This window comes from Corylus avellana, chromosome ca10 (genome assembly GCF_901000735.1).
Source record: "Corylus avellana chromosome ca10, CavTom2PMs-1.0".
In the NCBI taxonomy this organism is placed as follows: Eukaryota; Viridiplantae; Streptophyta; class Magnoliopsida; order Fagales; family Betulaceae; genus Corylus; species Corylus avellana.
The window spans coordinates 15,047,069-15,062,849 of record NC_081550.1 but is presented as its reverse complement, the minus strand read 5'-3'; the positions used below and the strand labels follow the sequence as shown (position 1 = coordinate 15,062,849).

General features: G+C 34.5%; 1 pseudogene; it reads left to right on the top strand.

Annotated features, from left to right (window-relative positions):
* The window catches only part of LOC132163003 (uncharacterized), a 17,000-nt pseudogene extending 3,560 nt beyond the window's left edge, over window positions 1-13,440 (top strand).
* The last annotated feature ends 2,341 nt before the right edge of the window (window positions 13,441-15,781 follow it).

Below are 15,781 nucleotides of genomic sequence, written 5' to 3'. Positions count from 1 at the left end.
AAATATATTTTTTTATTTTTTATTTTAAAAATCTATAAAAAATAAATTACATGACATGTGACAAGATTTAATTGGTCCACGTGTCATTTCTGTTAAATCAACTAACGGTCAACTAATGGAATGACTAATTTGGTCTTTATCAAAACCACAGATACTTCCTATGATACAAATTAAAATTCAAAGGGAAAAAAATAAAGTAATGGAATCCTAGGGGAGTTTTAGGTAGTTAACCCTTAAAATTATTACCATTGAATTTGATAATCCAATGGTAATATATATATTACCAAAAATTTGTTTTTGTTTGGAATTGCAAAATATATAAACGTCTTTAAGGATATTGACTAAAAATTAGCTCATGCATGTAATACATCTACTATCATTATGATTATTGTTTATAATAATGCATATTCACTAAAAATATAACCAATAAGAGTGGTTTTAATAGAGCTAGGCGTACATATATTTAAAAAGAATTGACCAATGACTGGTTTTAGATAAATAATGTGGGGACCTCCCTTGCTAAACCAACCACAGAGGTGACGGCTCAAGATTTTACATTCATCATGACTACTAATATTGAATCCACTTACCATATGAGCCAACTCACTTATCCTCTTATGAAAGAATCAAAAGGAGGAAGTATTGTTCTCATTTCTTCTGTTAGTGGAATGTTGGGAATAGATGGCTTATCGATTTATGGAGCAAGTAAAGGTACGTAATATATGTATATTTATGCAATTTTATTTTCATAATTAACAGGTTATGGATATTGTAAAAATTTACATAATGGCCTGAATAATTGAATTGCATGTTATATATATATATAGGAGCACTAAACCAACTTACTAGAAGCTTGGCGTGTGAGTGGGCACGAGACAATATCAGGACCAACTGCGTCGCACCTGGGGCGACAAGAACTCCTTTAACAGAGAATGTAAGTGCATTAATTTGTCTTAATTGTTGGCATAATCATCATTGAATATGTTTTCCCCATTTCTTTCTTTTTTGTTTTATTTTCTGCACTATATTTTTCGTTTTGGATTTGTTGTTGATAAAAAGCATACTCTTTTTGGGTTTTTTGAAAATCCCTTATAACATTTTCCCTATTTGCATAGAGGGAGGGGGAAAAAAAAAATTCTGTATGAGCATATATATATATATATATATATATATTTTTTTTCTGGTGATGGTATATATTTTTGTTTTGGTTGTGTTTGTGTAAATTTTCTTCTCCTTTTAAATCCTTGCGCTTAATTCCTAATACTATTATATATTATTACAGCTACTCAAAGGCAAAGTCTTGGAAACTATAAATTCACGGACACCTATTGGACGACCTGCGGAGTCAGAGGAGATATCATCTTTGGTAGCGTATCTCTGCCTACCTGCAGCCTCTTACATTACTGGACAGATAATCCATGTTGATGGAGGGATGACTGTGAGCGGATTCAATGCCCTAGAACAATGACAGATGATCAGATATGATAAAATCAATCTCCTTAGTTGAAGCTGTTTTCAATAAATTTCCCAACTCCAATTGTTCCTTTTATGTCGTCTTTTTTATGTTTGTTTGTTTTAAGATCTAATTAATGCTTGTCACTTGTATCGATCTCATAATTTATAATAAGCTTCAGCAGAGCCTGTTTGATTTTATCTGACTTATGGGGTCGCTGGTTTTCTATATAAAATGAAAATTTTGATTTGACACACCGTAGAAAATATTTGTACTTTGGTGCTTGAAGATATATATATATTTATGCTGCTAAACTTAATTTATGTGATTCCTTTTGTGTTGACAGACTGAAATAAATTTGTTTCCTCCTGTAATCATCCTATTTATCATATATATTGTTCATCACACCGCAAGTGTCTTCTGTGCATATAAAAGAAAAAAAAAAAAAAAAAAGGAAATACAAACAAATTAAACAATTTCAACCATTCCCAAAAAATTATTCTGAACAAAATTCTCAAGCAGAGAACACATTGCAATCATAATTCATAAAGCAAATCAATCATGAAGAAAAGAATCGAAATTTATTTGGAAAACCATTTGAAGTGCTTGAAGGGAAAAATTCTGAGGCAATTACTTCGAAGAAATCCACTATGATAAAATATGTTACAATATCTTATCAATTGTTTATACCCAAAAGTTGAAATCTACACTAACAATGAACATAATATAATCAATTACCTCTCTAGAAATTACAATACAATTTTCTCAGAAAAATCTAAATCCAACGAATTTTTCCCCCTACACAAAACTCTTTTTTTTTTTTTTCTTTTTCTTCCTAATAGAAAAAAATAATATTACATACTACACTAGTACAACCCTATCTCACTGGTGCCACATCAGCCACTGCGATAAAGGTGGAATATATGGGAGTGTAGTATATATAGCATTATTCAAGAGAAAATACATCCTATTCAATAGAATAATGTTAGAAATTACAGGAGTGGACCTAAGATTTGTAGTGTGGGGGGACGAACTTACGTAAGCACATAAATATATATATATCAACTCTTTATATGTGTATTTGTAATCATAAATAATAAATTCATTTAACTTGCGATGCCAAAACAAATATTATGAACCCAAATGACCACAAAATAACCAAAGTTGTCCCCAAAGCTAGGTAAATGTAAATGTTACATTCAAGTTTATGAATCCAAGGTTGTCCTCCAGGATTTGCATGAAGTAACTTATTAAATTTGTAGTGTAGGCCTGCAAATTTACTGGTTATGTAGGCCTGCAAGGCTGCAAGTGCTGAGAGAGAGAGGATGAGAGAACAAATTAACACACCAAAAGGGGAGCAAACATTTCAGGGGGACGGACACTTAAATTTGGGAGGACTTTTCTCATTATTTCTCATTGAAAGCCCTTGATAGCAAGGGCTTAAAAACTTTTGTGGGGACACAAGGCTGGATGTATGTCTGCCTCTATTCTAGGGTCTATAAAGTATGTATTTATAGGCCCACAAACCCTAAACCTAATAAAAGTATATAACTAAATCGAATTGAAACCCTATGGTGCCCGTCCGGACGGAACTTAAGCCCACTTGGACGGCCACGGATATAAAACGTAAAAACACGAAAATAACATAGGCGTCCAGATGGTCTCTGGATGAGGACTTCAGACAAGGCTCTCTAGTTTAGGCCCGTCCGGACGTGTAGTGCCCCAGATTTTAAAAGTCTTATTTTAGATATATTTATTTGATGATGATTAGGTAATGGCATTTATTCTTGAGGAATTTATTAAATTATATGATATTGATTCGAGATTATATCTGATTATTTTATTGGGTGATTTAAGAGAAATGATAATTGATGATCGATTTATAGAATTTGGAGTATGATTTTAATAGTTGGTGATTGATTAAATGAGGACAATAGACAAATTATTTTTAAAATGCGAGTTAACCTACAATACTTGCTCATAATCACCTTATCTTTCTCTTTTCTTTTATTATTATTTTTTTTACTATTTTTCCCCACATCTTTGCCGACCAACCCACCTAATTCTTATTTTTTTTCTTCTCATTTCCCCATTTTTCTTCACAGCAGCCCCACACCCACTTATTCTCCTACTTTGAATTATTGACTAATGCTTTGTACTATACTTTCTCTCTCTTTTCATGAGGCCCTACCCACTTTCTTTTCTTCCTTCTTTCTTCCTTTCTTATTTTACTACCAGCACACTAACCCTTCTCCTCCCCCACTTTCCCCAATGCCACTTATTACCACTCATTGCTCCTAACATTCTTCTTCCTTCCTTCTCCTACCACACGGTTTGGACTTTCCTTTTCATTTTCTTGACTTCACCTACTCTCATTTCTTATTACTTAACGGAGAAGAAGAAACAAGAAGATAGAGAGAGGGAGTTTTACGGATGTAAAAAGGAGAAGACAGGGGGAGAAAGAATGTTGCAATAGAGTGAGAGATGGACAGAGTAGCATGAGAAAAACAAAGCGGGTGAGATGCTGAGGGGGAGAAATAGAGATTTAAAGGATGACCAAAAGAGAAATTCGCAGAATAACAAAGATAGGTTCTTCAAAGGTAAAATTCTTCTTCCTTTAGCTATGGGTATTTGATTTTAAGTTGAGTAATAGGCCTTAGATGAGAACATTTTTGATTTAATCATGATGATATTGGGTGGTTTCACTCTTGAGAATTTTGAATTAGTATTGGGAGTTGATTCTCTATTTTAATGGGTTAACTTCCCTAAAGGAGTAGACTGGAGTTAATTGATTTTCGTGAATTGTTATTAATTTAGTTGTGAATAAACAGAGTGGAACAACAAGATATTTTTTTTTCAAGATGATTAATTAGCAGTTTAAAGACTGCTCATAGCTTCAGTCTAGAGGTAAGTAAATTCACTACTCCTTCTAAAAGTACTTCATGTCATGCTATTTATTCATTCTTGTATCAAACTGTAAATGATTATTTTATTTATCTGTCATGGAGATATGTTGCATGCATGAAAGATTTCTAAAAGAATTATTTAGAAAGTTTCTATTTCTTTAAATGATTTCTAAGCACAACAAGTTTATATTTGGAAAAGTTTCCATTATAAGAAAAGAAAGTTGAGAAATGATGATGATCATAAGAAAGAAGAATAATGATAAACCCTCCTACATGTTGCCCTAAGATACATCAAAAGAAGTACAAAGAAAAGTACAAGAAATGAGTTAAATGTTATGAAATGAGGGCACATGTATGGAGGAGAATATTTTTGGCCCCAAGATAAGTAAAGATGAGAGGAGTTCGGTACCGATACTCGGATGGAGGCGAAACCACTGAAGGAGGCTATGCCAGAAGGTGGTATTCCATCAACATGACCGTTGAGTGCACCAAGAAAAGAGTTAATTGACGGTCGGGCATGGCTGAGGCCACAGTTCAGTGCCATGGTCACAAGGACCCGCAACCCTCGTACACAGGGGTAATAGTGTACATGGGCCCTAATATGAGAAAATGATAATATGATTTACAATGATGATATACTATGATGATTTATAACGATGATTTATGACGATGATCTATTACTAAATGTAATAGTATGTATATGTTACGGAAGATGCAACCGTACATGCATGTATTATTATGGCTGGATGTATATTTATTTGTGAAAACGATTTTCAAAAACTGAGAACAATGAGTAAAACTATTTATGGTTGTGGATTTTACTTGCTCCGCCCCTTTTGGGCTCATTCAGTTTTATTTCTTGTTTTCAGGTAGAAAGGACGCTGGAATAGGAGGCCGGAATGTGGATGGGAATAAGTATTAATTTTCAAAGTCTTTTCATATCAGTGATTGTAATAATATGATATTCCGCAACTAAAATTTAATGTTTTCTAATTTCGCTTGTAATAAAATCTCTTGAATAATGTTTTATACATTTATCGTATCCTTTAAAATCAAGTACTCTGATAGACCTTATAGATCTTTGCAAGAACTTTTGTTGTAAAAGAAGAAAAGTGGCAAACTCAACCTTAACGGGCTGGGGATGTTACAGGACGGGCTACAGACGAGCTTGTAGACGAGGCTTGCTGATCTACATCATTCTCCCCAGGTTGAAGAGAATTCGTCCTCGAATTCGGACGGATCTTTCCACAGTCCTTTGGGTGCCCTGTCAATTTGTTTCATTCTCCCATTCTCAAGGTCAAGACAAGGCAACACCCCACAAGAAACATGATGCTCTTAATCAACAGCAGACTATAATGATTATTTTGAAGGCTCCACACGCCGCCTTGCAATACATCAAGCTTGCCGCACTTTCCTCGCATCTTTTCCCTTCCACATGCCACGAAAATACTCAAGAATGGGTTAGTTGTTGTCTCCCTTGTGAACATGTAATTCTCTTTAACCGCATAAAACCCATCACAAATTCTTAAGAGAATCCGAAAAAATATCATCTACAACAAGGATATCAATATAACCTACTTTTTCATCATTAAAATTAGGCACTCCACCTGAAAGGTCTTCATCAACCTCATTATAATCTACGATGCCATCTGTAGGTCCTTCCTCTTCCAAGGGGTCATCTTCTTCTAGGTAGAGGCGCCAAACGTTGGAGGAAACCAGTCGAATGGCAAGGGCTTTTCCTTAGGATCTTCATCTGAGATAGTCATCATAGGTTTGTGGAGAATCCCAATCCCTGAATCCTTGTGAAGGATCTTCGTCATCATGATTGGACTTCTCAATAATGAACTCGAATTCCTGGAACTTATCATCAACAGATTCACCTTTCTCTTTCACATCATATGGATTTGGTAGATGGAATTGGGAATCGCGTATAACGGTCAAGTGGGCATGTCGCAGAATCTCTGTCTCAATCCATGCCTTTTGCCATTGAGATCGTGCCCTATTAAGGATAACCACGTTGTCCCTATCCACAAAATGTGGAGTTGGTTGTCGGCGACAAACGTTAGGACCACCCATATTATTCACTTGGTTAGTGAGGATCTCTATTTGTCCCCTAAGGATCTCCATCATCTCCTCCAGGCGTTGATGCCAACAAATTGCCGATTAACTCCTCCTCTCTACCGCCTTTCTAGGAACCTTCTTTTTGTCGTATTTTTCTACATTTTCTTTAATATGGGATTTTTTGGGTTGCAAACAACCTTAGAAGTTTGGGGTGTTGAACTTGACACATGCGTCCCATGTAATAGCATAAGCTTGTACCATAGGAAATTTCTTCCACACTTCGCGCCCTACAAAATGATCAACAGGTTCACTCTCAACGATAAATTTGTCTTTCGCCCCCGTGTACCACGGTCTTGGTTGACGACGACGAGCGTTCGGACCATCCATGCATCTCGGCCAAGTGATTGGTAGGGACTCTTTGTTGGGTTTGCACCCGCTCCCTCTTCTGACCGACTATACCACCAAACCACTCCTCCATGTGCCACAAACGAATCACCAGTTGCTCCTTACATGCCACCTCCATGCGCACGGGCACTTCGTTCATATCTGCACAACGGTTGCCCCTCTCCCATTCATGGAAAGTAACTTGGTCTCTGATGCCAAAGAATTGCCGATTAACTCCTCCTCTCTACCGCACCTCTAGGCACCTTCTTTTTGTCGTATTTTTCTATATTTTCTTTAATATAGAACTTTTTGGGTTGCAAGCAACCATGGAAGTCCGGGGTGTTGAACTTGACACATGCGTCCCATGTAATAGCATAAGCTTGTGCCATAGGAAATTCCTTCCGCACTCCACACCCTGCAAAATGATTAACACGTTTACTCTCAACGATAAATTTGTCTTTCGCCCCCGCATACCGCGGTCTTAGTTGACAACGACAAGCGTTCGGACCATCCATGCATGTCGGCCAAGTGATCGGTAGAGACTCTATGTTGGGTGCGCACCCGCTCCCTCTTCTGAACGACTATACCACCAAACCTCTCCTCCATGTGCCGCAAACGAATCGCCGGTTGCTCCTTACATGCCACTTCCATGCGCACGGGCACTTCGTTCATATTTGCACAACGGTTGCCCTTCTTCCATTCATGGAAAGTAACTTGGGCTCTGATCCCAACTGATTCAGCGTGACTTAGTGGGCTGCATCAAATAATGACAATAAAGAACGGATAGGTATTTCTAGATCTTGATTCTATCAAAAATTTGAGAAATCTTCTCTAAAACGTTAGATACTCTCTAGGTTTTGAAGGAAAATCATGAAGAAACTCAACTCTGAGTAATCTTATTGAACAAAACTCAATCATCAACAACTGTCTTCTAGTTAGGGTCTATAAAGTATGTATTTATAAGCTCTCAAACCCTAAACCTAATAAAAGTAAGAAATTAAATCGAATTGAAACCCTACGGCGCCCGTCCGGACGAAACTTAAGCCCATTCGGACAGCCATAGATATAAAACATAAAAACACGAAAATAACATAGGTGTTCGGATGGTATCCGGATGAGTACTTCATATGAGGGTCTCGGGTTTAGGCCTGTCCGGACGGGTTGCAGACGAGGCTTGCCAATCTACATCAACTTGGCTCTGTAACACACAAAATTTTACCTTTTTTTAGACAGTTAAATGTAACAAATCAGGATTCAAATTTTAAAATCTGAAAATCTTATATTTTAAAAAATCAAATGAGATTTGAATCATTTTTCCTTACCGAGTAACATCCTCTCATCATTTAAAGTTAGAATATTAGACCAACTTAATTGACAAAGCACAGACTTTTTTATTAAGATTAGCATGAAGCATCCAAATAATTCAAAGCCCTAGTGCTAGCAATCATCAATTATTAAGTTTCTTTCTTATCTGCTTAGATATGATCATATGAGTTGACTATATATGCAAAAAATAATTTCGAAAGCGCTGTAGTAGTAGGAGTTATTCAAAGCGTTGTTGGAACGTGGAACAATATCTCCGGACATGAGTTATTAATTTTTTTCATAATAATTAATAAATTGTTATGAGATCTAAGGAGAACAAAAAAAATTTGTAGTGGTAGTTTAGTGAAGTGTACTTTTCCTAAAAATAAGAGAGGGCTCTCGTTTGGTTCGCGAAATGTGTATTTCGTTAGAAAAATAAATAGTTATTATTGTGAATAAAGGAGAGTAGAATGAAATAATTATTCATATTCCTTAGTTTGGTAGCATCACACATGCTCTAACTAGAATAAAATCAAAATTACTAAAAATTAACCCCATATATATTTTTTTTTCAACTCATATTTAAAAAAAAAAAAAAAAAAAAAAAAAAAAACCTAGAAAACAAGGTGCGCCCACCCCCGGCCTCTTCTGTGGGTGGGGGTGGTTGGCCACCCACTTTATTTATTTATTTATTTTTTTCAAGTTTAAAATAAAATAAAAAATAATATGGGTGTTTTTAGAAAATATATTTCATTCATGAAGGAATAACTATGCTGGGAATAAGTTTACAAACCAATACCCAAATGACACTCACAAAAATAGAAAGAACAAAAGACAAGATGAAAATAATACTTTAATATTGAAGAGAAATATCAAGCTCCCACTTGCTTCTTGCTTGATAATTGCTTACTTAATCTAAAGAACATAATATCCTTATATAAGGATTTCTTACATGTGAACACATACATTACTAACTTACAAAAGTCAATAAAAGCAACTCATTAAGTTGCTACATATTAAAGCCTAAAATAGATGCGTCTAACTTACTTAATAAAAGTTAATAAAACTTGCTCTAACAATTATAGCACTTAATACTATGGTTACAAAATCCACAAAGGGGGCTAGCACTCAAGAGCTAAAACTAAAAATCATAAAGTCTAATAAGGTTGTCGCCTAACAAATATTCTTTTGACTTCTAAGGCATGCATAATTTACTAAGCTAATTAAAGTAAAAGTAAGTTGCGCCGAAATGTTAGAATTAATTAGAAGGAAACGTGAACAACCTTTTTGCATGCTTTCTTTGACTTTGCATTTTTATTTGCACTTCCAACAAACTATTCCTCTAAGTAAGGGATCATATATTCTAACTGGAATAACTACTTTTACGAATAGGCCTTTACGTACCAAACAAATGACTTGCTATTCTTAAGTCATTCCATTCCAGTAGTCTATTATGCAAACCAAATGGCATCTTCCGATTTTTCATTGCATTTGCAATTATCCTATAAACTATAAAACTCTCAATGTCAAGTCGTCATCTTTAAAAAAACTTTGCAATGTCACCGCTAGAAATAATGCTACATTTACTCTCACTTCTCTACACTCATTTCTATATATTTGTAAGTGGCTTTTAAAATCACAATTTGATTAAAATCTAATAAAGATGCATCTCATATCCAATTATGATTTAAAAGCCACCTTAAGTGTAGAATAGTGAGAATAAATGTAGCATTATTCAAAAATAAATGGTTTCGGTTTAGGTCTCAATATCAAGTCGTCATCTTTAAAAAACACTTTGCAATGTCACCGCTAGAAATAATGTTACATTTACTCTCACTTCTCTACACCTATTTCTATAATTCTGTAAGTGGCTTTTAAAATCACAATTGGATTAAAATCCAATAAAAATGCATCTCATATCCAATTATGATTTAAAAGCCACCTTAAGTGTAGAAAAGTGAGAATAAATGTAGCATTATTAAAAAATAAATGGTTTCAGTTTAGGTCTTTGACATTTTCTTTGATTACGGCATCTAGGAGACCCATGATAACTCTTGACATATATATAACTGGCACACCACGAATATTGCAGGAGTTTTCAAGAGAGAGAGATGGCTGAGGCAGCAGATATGGGTAGCAGAGAAAGTAGATGGAGTCTTCAAGGAATGACAGCTCTTGTCATCGGCGGAACAAAAGGAATAGGGTTCGCTCTCTTTGCCTTGTCTTGCTATCTTCAAAGTAATCTGTCATACATCTTTAAAAAATCATCAATATATCCATGATGGGCAATAAGAACGATAAAGTTTCTGATCTATTGGTATAGTATTAGCTAGGATTGCTGGCTTTGTTCCTAAGCTTCATGAGTGCCTGCTCGCATGTAATTAAAGTCTTTGTTCTATGGTTTGTTTATGGCTATAATGATCAAACTTTTCATTAAAGTAGAGCTATGCATGCATAGCTCTCATGGGTGTTATTCATTATTAATTTTAATGCAAAATCAATGATATAGAAGAGAAATTTGTATAAAAAAAAAATGTAGAAATGACAGTTTTTTTTTTTTTTTTTAACAGGCCTGTGATTTTCAACGAAATACTCTATCAAAGTATAACTTTTCATGCCAAATTCTAGCAACGGATATTCTCAGACCGTAATAACGGAACCCCTTTGGCTTGGTTTCATTTTGTCTTCATTAATGATATATATATAGAGAGAGAGAGAGAGAGAGAGAGAGAAATGTTAAAATTCATAGTTTTGTGTCGCAATTATTGGACAATGTTGATGTGTCACTATGAAATTATTACATCAACATTATAGAATAATTATGAAATAAAAATATAATTTCTAACATTACTCTTATAATCCTTCATAGCTTCATTTCCATGATTTTCATTTACTTCTTTTTTAAAAAATAAAATAAAATTAATACAATAATTGGGCTCTATAAATGTGTTGTTGTTTTTGGTACATGTGATTTTAGAACTTATTTTTTAAATTATTTGACTGAAAATGTTTGAGAATTATTAAGGATCACATATAATATATATAAGACTGCCAATGTACACGTTTCATGTAAAAATTCATGATAAATACCAATAAATACACAAATAGTAAAAACAATTGGCGTCACCTTATTATCATCTAAGTGAACCATATAGCATATACATTAGCTTTCAGAATGTTTGTTCATGCAACCCTATCATAGCTGCTTCATCTTCCTAATAAAACTTATCCACCTTAATTTGTGATCATCAGGCATGCTATTGTGGAGGAACTTGCAGGCTTAGTGGCGACTGTACATACATGCTCTCGAAACAAGGCGGACCTAAATGAATCTTTAAGTGAGTGGAGAAAGAAGGGCTTCCAAGTCATGGGTTCAGTGTGCGATGCATCTTCTCCAGCTGAACAAGAGAAGCTAATAACCACCATCTCCTCCATCTTTAATGGAAAACTCAACATCCTTGTAAGTCCCCCACCTCTTCCATTATGTATAAGGTAACATTTTGAAGAGTTTTTCTTATTTCTTATTGTTCTGAATATTTGGCTCTAGATTAACAATGTTGGGACAAACATACTAAAACCGACCACATAGTACATAGCTGAAGATTTCTCGTTTATCATGGCCCCGAATTTTGAATCTGCTTAACATTGGAGCCAACTTTCACATCCTTTTCTAAAAGCTTCATCAACAGGAAGCATTCTATTTGTGTCTTCAGTCTGTGGTGTTGTATCAGTGACCTACGGATCCATATATGCAGCAACTAAAGGTAATTCTAGATGTATTATTATTGTTATCATTAATTGTTATTGTTATTATTATTGCTAATATGAAGGTTGTGTAAGTGTGAATTTTTCATGTATATATACGTGGGGACAATGAATCAGCTAACAAGAAGTTTGGCATGGTAGTGGGCAAAAGATAATATAAGGACTAATTCTGTTGCACCATGGTTTATCTGGACCCCCCTTACTAAACCCCTAACGAACCATTTCACATCCTTTTGCTTTAAATTAATTGATAATAATTAATGACATCCTTAAAAATTAATTATCTATGCTGATTGTTTTATTTAAATAATATTGCAGTATCTTGCTGATGAAAACTTCTTGAAGGATGTTATCTCTCCAACGCAGGCCTAGGGGCGACCGTCCATACAAGCAGTCGAAATGAGGCCCAACTCAACGAATGCTTACATGAATGGAAGACAAAGGGATTTCGAGTCACTGGTTCTGTGTACGATGCAGTGTTTCGAGCCCAACGAGAGGAACTAATTAGTACCGTCTCCTCACTATTTAATGGCAAACTCAACATCCTTGTAAGTTGTAAGACCTCTATTTTGTTATCATTGTCGCATTTTGCATGGCATTTTACAGCATACTCAAAATGTGCTCAACTGTAAAGGATCATCCTATCTTTCGGCACCCAACAAGCCTTCATTTATTAATTACTACGCCTTAATAGGGTTGTTATACTCTAATGTCTGTTTCTAGATAAACAATGTGGGAAGCAATATACATAAAACAACCGCAGAGTACACAGCTGAAGATTTCTCATTCTTTATGTCTACCAATCTTGAATCTGCTTATCACATGTCTCAACTTGCTTATCCTCTTCTGAGAGCTTCGAGAGCAGGAAGCATTGTTTTCGTTTCTTCCGTTGCCAGTGTAGTAGCAGTAAATATTGGAAATAGTATATACAGTGCAGCTAAAGGTAATTTCATTTTACTATTTGATTTTTCTATCAAACTCATGGGTTATAAGTTTGAGAGAGACATTAAAAGCTCCGATCAAATTTTGTCTATAAGAGCTGTGAATCAGCTAGCAAGAAGTTTGGCATTGAGTGGGCAAAAGACAACATAAGGAGTAACTTTATTGCACCTTGGTTTATCAGAACCCCCTTGGCTGAAATTGTAAGATTCTTTTCCTTGTTTGTGACTTTCATAGAGGGGGATTAATTAAGACCTGACAAGAATCTATTTTCTCTCTTTTTTTGCAGTTTCTGAGGGATGAGGAAATATCTAAGGCTGTTGTCTCTCAAACACCTCTTGGACGTATTGGAGAGCCAAAGGAGGTTTCTTCCATGGTGGCATTCTTATGCCTACCTGCGACTTCATACATAACTGGTCGTAATATTTGTGTTGATGGCGGAACTACAGTAAATGGCTTCTCAATGCCCTGAGCATGCTTTGAAACAGCAGAAAATGATGTTTTTATTGGTACAACATTTGTATCGAGGGATGCCTATAAACCATGCACTTTATTTTCAAGATCAAAAGCAATAAGTCGTGTAAAATCTAATTACACAATAAAATTTCATATATGCACATCTTTTTTTATCTCTTTTTCTTTTTACCTCGGAAATAAATAGCAAATTAACTCCTAATTCATCCCAAGCCATTTGGAGTCCCTATACTACACTACAAAAGGTCAAGGGGATCCAATATTGATGACGTGTTTTAATGGACCGTCATCCCCACATTAAATCATCTTCTTAGAAAGTAATAACTTTCATTGGGGTTAGAAGAGAAACGTATAGTGCAACTCTTGATGAAGAGTTCCATGGTCTATATCTATTAGGGGGTTGGAGGACAAATTTGAGTTATTCTCCGTGTAAATTATCAGTTATCTTAAAAGTTTAAGTTAATAAGAAGAGATAAATTTAATTATTTAATCATTACTTTAACACCCTCCCTCACGTGTTGGCTCAAACTTCCTTCTAATAAGTGAGACCCAACATGTAGAATATTTAATTTAAATGAAGAGTGAATTGACAGAGTCAATGTTTGATTCCAGGACCTTTGGCTTTGATATCATGTTAAACTACTTGTTATCCTAAAAGGATAAACATATAGGAATAGGTAAATTTATGGCTCTCCCTCATGTATGGGCCAAAACTCCCTTTTAATAGGTGAGAGCCAACACCTATTTTGATTTTTTCTTTTTTCTTTTTTGTTCTCAATGGCATTTCATAAAACAACTAAAAAATCAACCTAAAAATTATGTTTATTTAAAAAGAAAAAAAAAAAACAAAAAAAAATTGAAGGTAGAAAAAAAGCCGCTTCTCGAAGCTTTGATATTTTTTTAACCCACCTTTTCCGTGAAGTTTTCCCACCGCCTTGTGCAGCTTTTTTTGGGGGAGGATGGGGCTTTGCCTTTGAAATGCCCAAATGAAATTAATTAACGGGTAATTAACTGCACGGTTTGCCTCCCAGTGTTATTCCACAAAGAACAAAACTTAGGGATCTCATTCTCTCTGAATAGAGTTTGTAACGAAAAACTTTTCACTTATAATCAGAGATATTTATAAATTAAATCAAAATAATCTAATAACCAGAATAAATCTAATACATCATAACATATATAATTCACCAAATATTATGGTCAAAAGACGAGTCATCCAAAAATATAACAGGATTATAAACTAAATCTAATTGTCATAACATAACATCAAAAGTCAAAGCCTACTCTTAAGGAGATAAAAGCATGTAAACAATCTCAATCATATCCTGATGGGTGACTCCATCAGCATCCCACATGTCCTTAAGCCAAACGATGTGTAATTCCTCAAAAATGATCGTGACCAAATCGCTCAGGATAACCTTATACCTCCCGGGATCCATCATCCACTAGACTATCTATAAGACAATACATGTTTGAGAGGTATAAAAGATATAAGAGTAAGTTCACGATTTAGTGAGTATAAATACACATGACGTATAAGTTATTACGTGGTGAGTTTGAATATTTATAAATCACATGCAGAAATACAAGGTCATAAATAATAATTTGATAATTTCATGAGTGCAATATAAATATAATATATGTTGTAATAAGATAATTATATCATAATTTAACTCCATATGGTTTATCCAAGCCCTTAATCTCTTTTTGGTAGGGTTGGCATTATCCTAAGGGACTTATAATACAATATCAGTGTTCTGGATATTATACGCATACCATCCACTCACTAGCAGCCCAACCAAGTCTGATCTCGGGTGGCCCACGCTACTAATAAGGTCCGCCTATAGTAACCATCAATCAAACATGGTTGCATAGGTCACAAAACAACTATTGAATCCAATGCCAAACATAAACAATAAACATCTTTTAACCATAGGGCTAACCCTTATAATTTTAGTAAGCCCAAGGCCGTTATCCATACGTACCATTATATTATGTTATATGATGCAATTTATTCTTTGTTTTTTTACATGCATGTTTTTACAAATTCATTTTTTTCATTATTTATTAACTCGTCACCCATTTCCACAAAAAGTAGAGTGAGGAGGATTTATACCCATGTGGGTTCCCTTTTATTTTTAATTTTTTCGATAAATACATTTTTAGTCTATGTTGTTTAAGGTTTTGACAAATAGTTTCTTAGATTTTAAAAAGTGATTAACCACTATCTAAAGTAAGCGAAAATAAATAAATAAATTGGTCCCTCTCATTAGAAAAGTTGAAAAAAGTCGAAAAAATCAGTTAATATGTCACATTAACACCAATCATAATGTGACACACGTCACTTACAATAAAAATAATATTTAAAAATCAAATATAATATCTATAGTTTATTTATTTATTTATTTTTAAATGCAGTTGATAATCCAGTCGCCATCTCCATCAAATAAAGCTAGTATTTTCACTGCCATGCTAAAAGGTCGAGCATCTTCAA